Consider the following 10,067-nt stretch of genomic DNA (forward strand, 5'->3'; position numbering starts at 1 on the left):
TCATTTGTAATTCAGCCTGTAGCATCTTCAAGTGTTGGATTTAACAGTAACTATATCCAATAGCCAATCACAAAGCTATTAAATTGTCACGTGATATTTAGCGGAATGTTTGTTATGATGCTTAGTTCGCATAATCTCATTTGGTGTCGCTTCAATCGCGACTGCACTCGTCAACAGTCGTGAGTTAGTCGGGGATATGTGCGTGCCCTGTCGGGAGTCGGCTCTGAAATGGGTCGGTTCGGTACCGCGTGGATCGGCGTAGTATCGTATCTATATTTCTGATAAAATTGTAGGTATGATACTGTGTATAACTCTCCTACTTATTGCTCATTTCATAGGGGGACGGGGGGGATTGCTGGCATGTGCCGCGCGGGAGCGTCTGCCCAAATTTTTTAGGCCGAGATGAACTTATAGTTTTTGATTTTAAAAAAACGTTCCAATATGTAATGCCCATTGTACATGCCTGTTCTTTAATTCAAAATCACCATCTCGATCTTCAGATTGGCCAGATGGTATCTGTATTACATTACACAGCATCCTGTCCAGATAAAACCTCGTTAGTACACACAACAGTTGAAAGGGAAGTGGTGAGTGATGTTGAATGTTGCCTGCTTAATATGCAAGACCTCCTGCTACCATGATAACATCAGAAGAACGCTTCAGAGAATTATATGATAGAACTTTTTTCTGGTTTGCACTTCATTTTAAAGGATTAGAGTATTCAAAGACATGAATAGCTAAAATGCAGAAATATAATACTGTAGAGCTCGTTTATATTAAAAGGTGCATTTGATTTTTTGAAATCCTCAAATGTGAATTGATTAAAAACAAGTCTCATGTACCATATTAATCATTTTCACCTGGGAGTCCACCAAGAAGGGGAATTTATTTCCAAATAAACTGCAACTTTTTGCTGATAAAATTAATGGTTTTGGGGTTAAAAAATAGCCAAAAATCATTAGCTCCCGCCCCCTGGGCCCCGCTGGGTGCCTACGGCCCCCAAACCCCCGGCTTTTTTCAGACTTTTTAAAATATTTTTCATTCTCATCCCTGCTTTCAGAAAGCACAATCAGTTCTGCTCTCTTGCGTCCCGGCCGTGGATGGCAGTGGCACCGGAATTCAAACACCTCTTGACAATACCAAAGTTCTATCGCTGGGTTTCAGTCACGTGACTTTTCTTAGCGGTTTTACCGGACGTGAAATAGCTGGTGGTCTAAACGGCTGCCATAGCGCAAACAGCTAGCGATAAGTTATCAGAGTACGCTCGTAATCTAGAAGCCACCGCTGGCTTTAGAGCTATTCAGAAGATTGCTATGTGCAACAGAATCGACCCCTACAGTCTGGGAAAGAAGGATTCGTCGTACGATCTCGAAAACGACCCTTCAGTCGAGTTCCCCGACATCTCGAACTATCTGGTGTTGCAGACGTCCTTCTACACCGCAAAACAGATGAAAGCGTGGAAGAGTCTGGAGGCTTACGACTGTTTTGTATGTGGCTGGGTAAAGGACCTCGCTATCAAGTCGCTACCCAGTGAATCCTGGATTGTGCAAGGTTTTTTTTTGTTAAAGCTTTTCATTTGCGTCTTTACAACGAAGCGCTGCAAGTTGAAGTGTAAATAAACAACCACTGGCTTGATTCTGACTTGTGTTGGCTGTCATCTCTCAGGTAAATCATTCACAAAGATCATCAGAAACCCCTTTAAAGACCTGGATCTTAGTTAAACAGGACGGAGAAGTGATCACGGCGCATTGTAACTGTGTGGCTGGGGAAGAATTTTGTCGCGACCTTCACGCATATGGACTTTGTGAGGAGTAAACAAAGAAACAGCTGGGAACTTTAGCGCTTCGTGACTTAAAAAATAAAAGTACTGTAAAATAACGACACACAGCAAGAAAAGTACTTGAAGAACACTAAGGACAGCTGAGAGGGAGATACAAACCTTTCACCAAGTGATCACTGCAAACTCGAGCATGCTTCGACTCGGCTCCCTTCGATTTCGGTCAGAGGTTCAAAAGCCACCTTTCTCCACGTCTTTTTGTGAAATCCTGTGTTCGTTCACCCTTTTTTATTCGTTCACGGGGAACCCTGAAGAAACTTTTATTAGTTTCACAGTTTGATTGATTCGAACAACGCAAGCGTAACGCATTTTTCATGCGAGCAATGCACCTTCTCCATACAAACGCTTTGTCAACTGAGCTTTGGTAGACCACCAGCTAAAGTTTTGAATAACTAATGAGGCGGATGTGACATCACATGAAACCCAGCAATATCGAGATAGAGCAACCGGAATAGTTCCAGTCTCAAGTGACCTGTGTTGCCTTAAGGCCAATTTATGCTGACAACCCAGTCCTCGCAGATGGCATCGCAGACAGTGTCTGCGTAGCCCCCCCCACCTTCGCAGACGCTCTGCGCGCACCTCCCAAAAATTGTAACCACCGCAGAAGCCTCGCAGACAGCGTCGCAGACAAGAGGGCTCTGATTGGTCCACTCTACATCCGCTGTACACGCACTTCCGCTTCCCTACTTTCCCGGTTTGTTTTGTTTTCACGACCGGCATTTTTAAAAACACGAGCGAAGATGGAGCAGCACGAAGAGCGGTTGATTGAGGAAGTACGTACATCTATACGACTCCAGTTCTAGTCATTATAAAAAAAAAAAGTTCTAGTCATTATAAGTAACCGGAGGATAAACACTCCACTAACCACACCCACCAACTACTCCTAGCGACTTCGTGCCCCCTTGCGTTGTGCCGGTGAATAACATCGCGCACGCCTTTACTCCCCGCTCAACGATAAATTACAACTGTCTGCGAAAAGCTATCTGCAAAAGCCTTGTCGCAAGAGCATGCAGAGGCCTTTACACCACAAACGGACCTCATCACTCATATCAGGTCCATATGGCAACGCAACGCTTGCTGAAAACGATGCAATACACATGCCACACCTTTAGGGGCGCTGTAAGACGGCCCCTTCGGAGACATGAGAACAATAGAAGAAGTAAGGACGCATGCGCATAAACTATTATGCACGAGACTTCATATTAGCCACAAAGTCAGGAAAATCTGTTTGTAAAATTACATTATAATGACCAAATACAATGAAAAGTATTTTTCCAGTCTCACCTGTGAAAGGTAATCCCATGTGATCTCGTTTGGACGGTAAACCTGTTGGTACAGTTAAACGCAGCTAATCTTTATTCTCCGCTTTGACCTATCCAATATGGTGGCGAGGATGACCTATGATTCTACGCGGAAGGCGGCGTCTTTAATGGTCCGGAATAAATTGAATGCTACACGTTGATGGATTAATTTGTTGTTTCTCACCTGTGAAAGGTAATCCCATGTGATCTCGTTTGGACGGTAAACCTGTTGGTACAGTTAAACGCAGCTAATCTTTATTCTCCGCTTTGACCTATCCAATATGGTGGCGAGGATGACGTATGATTCTACGCGGAAGGCGGCGTCTTTAATGGTCCGGAATGAATTGAATGCTACGTTGATGGATTAATTTGCTCCTCTACGCCCTTTTTGAGGAATGTATTGTCGGACTTAAACCAACATCTGAAGAGGTGAGATCGCTCCTTTTTTTCGCTATTTTTGCTGGCGGGATTGACTCTGCCCTACGGGCTATTCTCTCTCTCTCTCTCTCTCTCTCTCTCTCACTTTGCACCATTACACAATAAATATTCACAGTGAAAATATTTTGTAAGCGCGTTTCATGAACCAAGTTATAGGATTTGTTGACAACTCGCATCGCATCGCAATGAGAAGATCATTGGCACTACTGGTGTTAAGAATCAGACCATTTCATAAATGAATATTTTGCTGTAGAGCTGCAGTGTTTGTACAATTGCATGTTTTTGCTTCACTATTACTGTCACTATTCTGCTTCTTGCATTATTACTGTGAACTAACACTGAACATAATAATAATTATAATATCCAAGCTCGTGTTTCACTCTCACTAGTGCTCTGTAAGGCTTTTTCCTGGTGATATCCTGGTGATATTCGTTACACTTCTACCCGGCGTGAAGCACTCACAGTCATGTGGTTGTGACGTCATCGTAAACAAATCCGTTCTACTCATCCAGACGACTTCACAACGGCAACGTTGCCAGATCTTTCCACTCTGGAACCCGTTCTCAAAAAGATTGCGTTTTGGGCACCCAAAACGCCGGTGCCGTGTGGACGCCAGGCCTAAACGATAAGCAATTGTATCGGAGTCACCTGAATCCGTTGCCGTGTGGACAGGGCCTCACTTGAATGGCGCACTGAATCGTTCTGCTCTGCATGAAGGGGAATCAGTCCTTTGTTTTGTTATGCTAATGTTTTCGTTACGCTACTCAGAAACCATCATTTTTGAAGCATTTCATGCTTAGTTAGCATTACTATGTGAAAGATAAACACTAAAGGTACTGCCCCGGTAATAAGAAAAGGTACTGCTTAGTACTTTTCTGAAATTGGAAGATTCCCTAAGAGTTTTTCCCTTTCATAAAGATATCAAAGTAGCACTACTGGAGAAAGCTAGAACCAGCAACCTTTTTTTTTTTTAAAGCCTCTTGACAAGCCTTTTTCCAAAAGGGTTCTGCATCGAACTTTTAAGGGCTCCCTAATAGGACAAACCAGAGAATGCTTTTTTCCCCCCCCAATAGTGTTTCTGTTTGAAGTGACTAAGGTTGAGGTTGCTGGCTTATCTCCAGATTTTGGCACTACCTGGAATTGCCTGTCGAGTTTGTGCGTCTTTAGGTAGTGACGACGGTGCAGTGTAGGATATCTGATCGCATCGTCTGCTGCTCCTTAATCAAACTGAGTGATGTATTGAGTATATGCGTGAGGCCAGGGAAGGCACTATGGCCGAGTGCCACTGTTGCCTTGGGCCCAACGGACAAGCTCATAAAACACATCTGTTACATACTCGCCAGCTTGTGAAAGTTTAGGACGTGCTCTGTAATAGGCTTTTCACGTTCCGTTTATGGCCGTTTTTAAAATCTAAGATTAAAGCCGCAGCCAAGAATTTCACCGCGCTAATGCTGGCTGTGGAGATTCGGAAGCAGCCGAACATGCCTTCAACAACCCGGAAAGCCACGTAGAATTTTATAGTGTCACAATGTGATCCGGATACCGTGGGATACACTCTTTCAGTAGTGGAACAGGTTCGTTTGGAGTAGCATTAGTATTATGGTTGTTTGATAAATCCAGCAATTGGATTTCAGTTTTAATACTTAAACCTACTTAGACTGATCATAAGGGGTGTTCACACGGCAACTTTTACTCCGGTGTAGCACCGGGGCTGCCCCGGTAGAGCGTTCACACGGTACAAAGTTATACCGGTGTAGCCCCTGAAAGCTGTTTAAACCGGTGCAAATCTAACCCTGCTCGGGAGGTGGTTTAAGAAATTTACTCCGGAGTAAATGCTAGTTTGCGGGGCAGCACCGATATAAAATGGGACGTCTGAACGCTACAGGGGTAGACTTGCTACGCGTGAGGAGAGTTGATTACATACGGACATTGCATAATTTGCATCCTGGTATTTTGCGCTTCCAAAATGGCGAATATCAACAACAACAGAACTGCGTGTCTTCCAGTGTTGCCAGATTGGGCGGTTTTAAGTGCATTTTGGCGGATTTGAACATATTTTGGGCTGGAAAACGTCAGCAGTATCTGGCGACACTGGTGTCTTCATCCACGTTGTTTTCCCAGCGCTTGGTGATGCCATGACAACCGGGAAAAGGAAGTACATTTTCACGCATGTGCATATTTCATTTCCGCATTATTACTATCGTACAGCACGGTCGCAAAAACTGCCGTGTGAACGCAAGTGGGGCTGCACCGGTGCTAACACGCTTCTCTCTAGTAAGCATGTTTGTGACGTGTGAACGCTCCACAAAATTTGCACCGGTGTAAGAGGTATATCGCAACAAAATACGTCGGTGCAGCATCGATGCAAATATGTGCCGTGTGAACACCCCTATATTTCTTCATACGCTTGTACGCCAAATGCGCGTTTTGTTTATCAAGTTAATGAAAATACAGCATTCAAAAAATCCTTCCTGTACAGGAGTACAGAGAAGAATCTTGCTGACTCAGAAGCTCCAGTAAAGTCCAGATGAACTTTTTTTTTTTTTTTTTTTAGATAAATTTCCCAATGCTCACTTATTTTTCATCCAGACATCTTTGGGTTCCACACTTGACTTTGAGCACGCAAGGTCACAGCCAGGCCGAAATATGACTTTCACGCTTTTGCATTGCACCAAACATATCGCTGACGCAACAGGACTGCAGGCTTTGCTTACCCTCATCATGAAAATGAACATCCGTCTTACTCCACTGAAGATTTAGCACCACCGGTAAAAGGCAGCAGCGATGCAGTCTTCAGGTTGTTAGTACACTACTGGGCCACTGAGCCAAGAGAAATAATCCAATCATTTGTAACGAATGATGGACTTTCTGAGCAGCGTGCATTGTGCTGAATTTACGGACATGTGTTTTATGGTGATGCTTAGCTCAGATGTTTCCTGTCATTGATAAGCTTTAACGATGCGGTAATGGTGTACGAGAGCCACAGAGAGCTGAAGGAATCCTAATGTAATCCTCCGCGCAGTGAGCTGCCGCGCCGTCGCGCTGTGTTGATGATGATGTCGGAGAACATTACACCCAATGCAGTATGCTTAGGACCAATTACACGTACCATTTTAAGAGGCTCTCATTGGCCTGGGAGTGTGTGGGGGCATGTTTTTCCATCTTGATGGGGATCAAATGGCCCGACAAACAGTTTTGACTTTGTAGGGATATTTGGTTCCAGTCAATCCATTGTAGGCATACCATTCGTTGCTACAATAGTAATTATTCTCACAAAGATGGTAAGACAAATGTGTGTGGTGTTGAAGGACAAATTGAGGTGGTGTTTACATTAGACCGTATCAGCGAATCATCAGATTAACGTTTTTAAAACGATTAGCGTGCACACAGCAACACCAATACACGGATACGCTCAGCTCCGCAGGCATCCTGCGCTCCAAATCACTCCGCCCTGAACAGCGAGTGCCCTCTGGAGGATGCGCACTCCGGCCCTGCGCAGCTCACAGAGCGCGCGAGTGAAGTGCACAAGCAGTGATTCGGGACAGAGCCGCTGTGTGTGTGATCCCAGTGCATATCACTTACCACTTGCAAGTGGAAGGATGGCAAGCCTAAAGACAATCATAACTACACAATGGGCAGTATTTGCATCAGTATTTGCAGTATTTTCATACTTTTATACTCTTTAATGAAAGGTGATACAAGGCAGAAGTCCGCGCCGTTTTTCAGCAGTCACGTCACATGACCAACGCCAGCAAATCAGGAAGGTGGATGTCACAGTGACGTTGTCCAATGACGGCGCCAGCTAGAGCTCAGCACAGCGTAGCCGCGTATTCTCAATGTTTACACAGCACCGGACCAGACACGATCTGGATTGAATACGTGGACGCTGGCGGATTCCCGTTTCCTGGCGTTTCCAGGCATTTTAATGTAAACGGACAGTGCATCCGCGAAGAAAACGAGACAGATACGGTCTAATGTAAACTTGGCCTGAAGAGCCAAGGTTTATTCAGATGTTAATGAGAAATGCTGAGTAAAAATCGAGGGCAAGATATAATGTCCATTGTGCTTGGCCACAGCGCAAAAGTTCCTTTGAATTACATTCGACTCCTTTTATGCTTCAAAGTGTATACACACACACACACACACACACACTGATGGATCTCTTAAGTATTCATGAACTGCAACGAGGACAGTGATGAATGTGGCTTTCAGAGCAGAATGTGCAAGCAATTATGAGTCGTGTGGCTGGAGGGTGGGCTTCCTGGTGGGCCTGCCCATGTGGTACACAATTGTCAGGGTTGGGGTTCAAAAGCCAAATAGATTTGACAAAGGCTTAACTTTGTCTTTGTGTCAAAAGAAAGACGCCTTGTCTTGCCATGCGCTAAATCGGTTTCATCTGGCGGCTTCTGTCTCCACGGTTCGGGTCGACGATGCTCAAGCTGCACAGCCAGTTATTTCATTCGTCACAAAGCAACTTTATAGAAATGTATACATTCTGGATTTAATAATTTAGTTTTTAAATTTATCCCGAATGAGGAAGTCTGAGGTGACGAACAAGGGGGGAAAAAAAAAAACTCCGAGGTGACACGAGGAAGAAACTTGAGAGGAACTAGACTCAAAAGGGAACCCATCCTCATCTGAGTGGCACCAGATAGTGCCATTATAAAAAATTTCCATTCTATAACAGTGCATCATTTTTCATCAAAAAGTGCAATTGTGCAACCAGGAACTTATGAGTATGAGCATATGAGCATCAGAGTCACTTCGGAATGCATTATAGCTTTAAAGAGGAAACTCTGGGATTTTTTTTTTTTAAACCCAGGCTCTATTTTCACATATTTTTGGGTACAAACAGGGACAAAAATGATCAAAATCGGTCCCGTATTGAGTTAAAACGCTACAAAATTAACAATATAATCCTCTGGGGCAACCCTCCGCGTCAGCGTAAACTGCTTGTTTTCACCACTGGCAGGTTAATAATGTTATTAGAAATGCCTAACATGGAAAGGATCCCGACAGAGATTTGCTTCAATACCTGTAAAGAAACTGGAGAATATAATTGCTTCTCCACTCATTGTTTTACCTTTCTATTCTTCTGGTCTCTAATGCAGCGCCCCTTTTAGTGCCTGTAGTCGATTATCACACGAGGACTGTTTTCTGATGTTTACTAAAGGGGAAGTCATGCAGAGTTTTGTGAAGTCTATTTCCGAAGAATTGCCTGAATATTTAGCTGATTGCGGCAACATGGACGAGGCATTTGAATCCGAATTTATTTGAGCCCGAAAACAGCCGTGTGTGATAATTGACTACAGGTTATAGCGTTCGAACTCAATACTGGACCGATTTCAGTCATTTTTGGAGCGAGTAAAAATCCGGACTGTCAACGATGGGGAAAATATGGCCCAGGTAAAAAATAAACAAATAAATAAAATTCCCCAGAGTTTGCCTTTAGCTTGAAGCATATTGTGTTGAACAGTTCAGTGATGGAGACTCAAGTGCAGAATGTTCTGAGCACTTGCAGTCTTAAAGTGCACATCAATTCAGGAGCAAGATCAGTGTAATTCTCCTATTTTATATTAAACTTGGGTCAAATATCTGTCACATTCTGCATTTTGTGCAATTTTTTTACAGTACCTCGCGCAATATCAGAAAAATTCAGTTGAAATCAAGCCATTTGAGGTGAATTGGTCCGCCTCTGAAAAAACTTGGCATTTGGATTTCCCGGCAAACATTGATTTTCGTGACGTCGCGTGCGGGACGCCTCCCTCTGAATCCTACGTCAGCGCTGGTTTGTTTATGAGAAAACGACCTGGTGGTTTTCTGCAAATTTCTTCAATGTTATCACGTAATTATTAAAATGGTTAACAGATGTATCGTAGGAGGGTGTAGCAACACCAATCTTGATGGGATTAGTACTCATCGTTTCCCAAAAGACCGGACAATGAGAGAGAAATGGGAGCGCTTGGTCTACACAGGCTGTGCACTGAAACCGTGCAAAGCTCGCGCAGCCTGCTGGCGCTTCCGCAGGTGACGTCACGAATCTGGCTCCAGACTCCCTTGGGATTTTTCCAGATGCGTTTTGTTATTTTATTTTTTTCTGCTGTAGACAGATGGCCTTGTGCAAAATTACCCTTCTGGATGAGTGTGTAAAGGGGCATACTTTCATATAAAAAAAAAAAGAAATTGGTCCAGAATATGCACTTTAAGGCTATCCGAGGAAGAACGTCCATAGATCTATGTGGCACCATCCATTACTGGACAATGTGCAATATAAACAATATAAATGTGCAATACCTGTCCTGCTGGACTTTTTTTTTCCTCTCCCCACATCTTATTCTTCTTTATATTTGTATATGTAAATACTAGGGCTGTCAAACGATTAAAAAAATTTAATCGCGATTAATCTCAGAATTTCATATAGTTAATCGCGATTAATCGCATTTTTTTAAATCTATGTAAATGAATAAGGCTTTTAAAGTGAAATGTTACAA

General features: G+C 43.5%; 1 long non-coding RNA gene across 7 annotated transcripts in view; it reads left to right on the plus strand.

Annotated features, from left to right (window-relative positions):
- LOC132893400 (uncharacterized) overlaps positions 1–10,067 on the plus strand; it is a 271,286-nt gene that overhangs the window by 249,170 nt on the left and 12,049 nt on the right. The gene's annotated exons all lie outside the window — the stretch shown is intronic.

Source organism: Neoarius graeffei, chromosome 1 (assembly GCF_027579695.1).
Source record: "Neoarius graeffei isolate fNeoGra1 chromosome 1, fNeoGra1.pri, whole genome shotgun sequence".
In the NCBI taxonomy this organism is placed as follows: domain Eukaryota; kingdom Metazoa; phylum Chordata; class Actinopteri; order Siluriformes; family Ariidae; genus Neoarius; species Neoarius graeffei.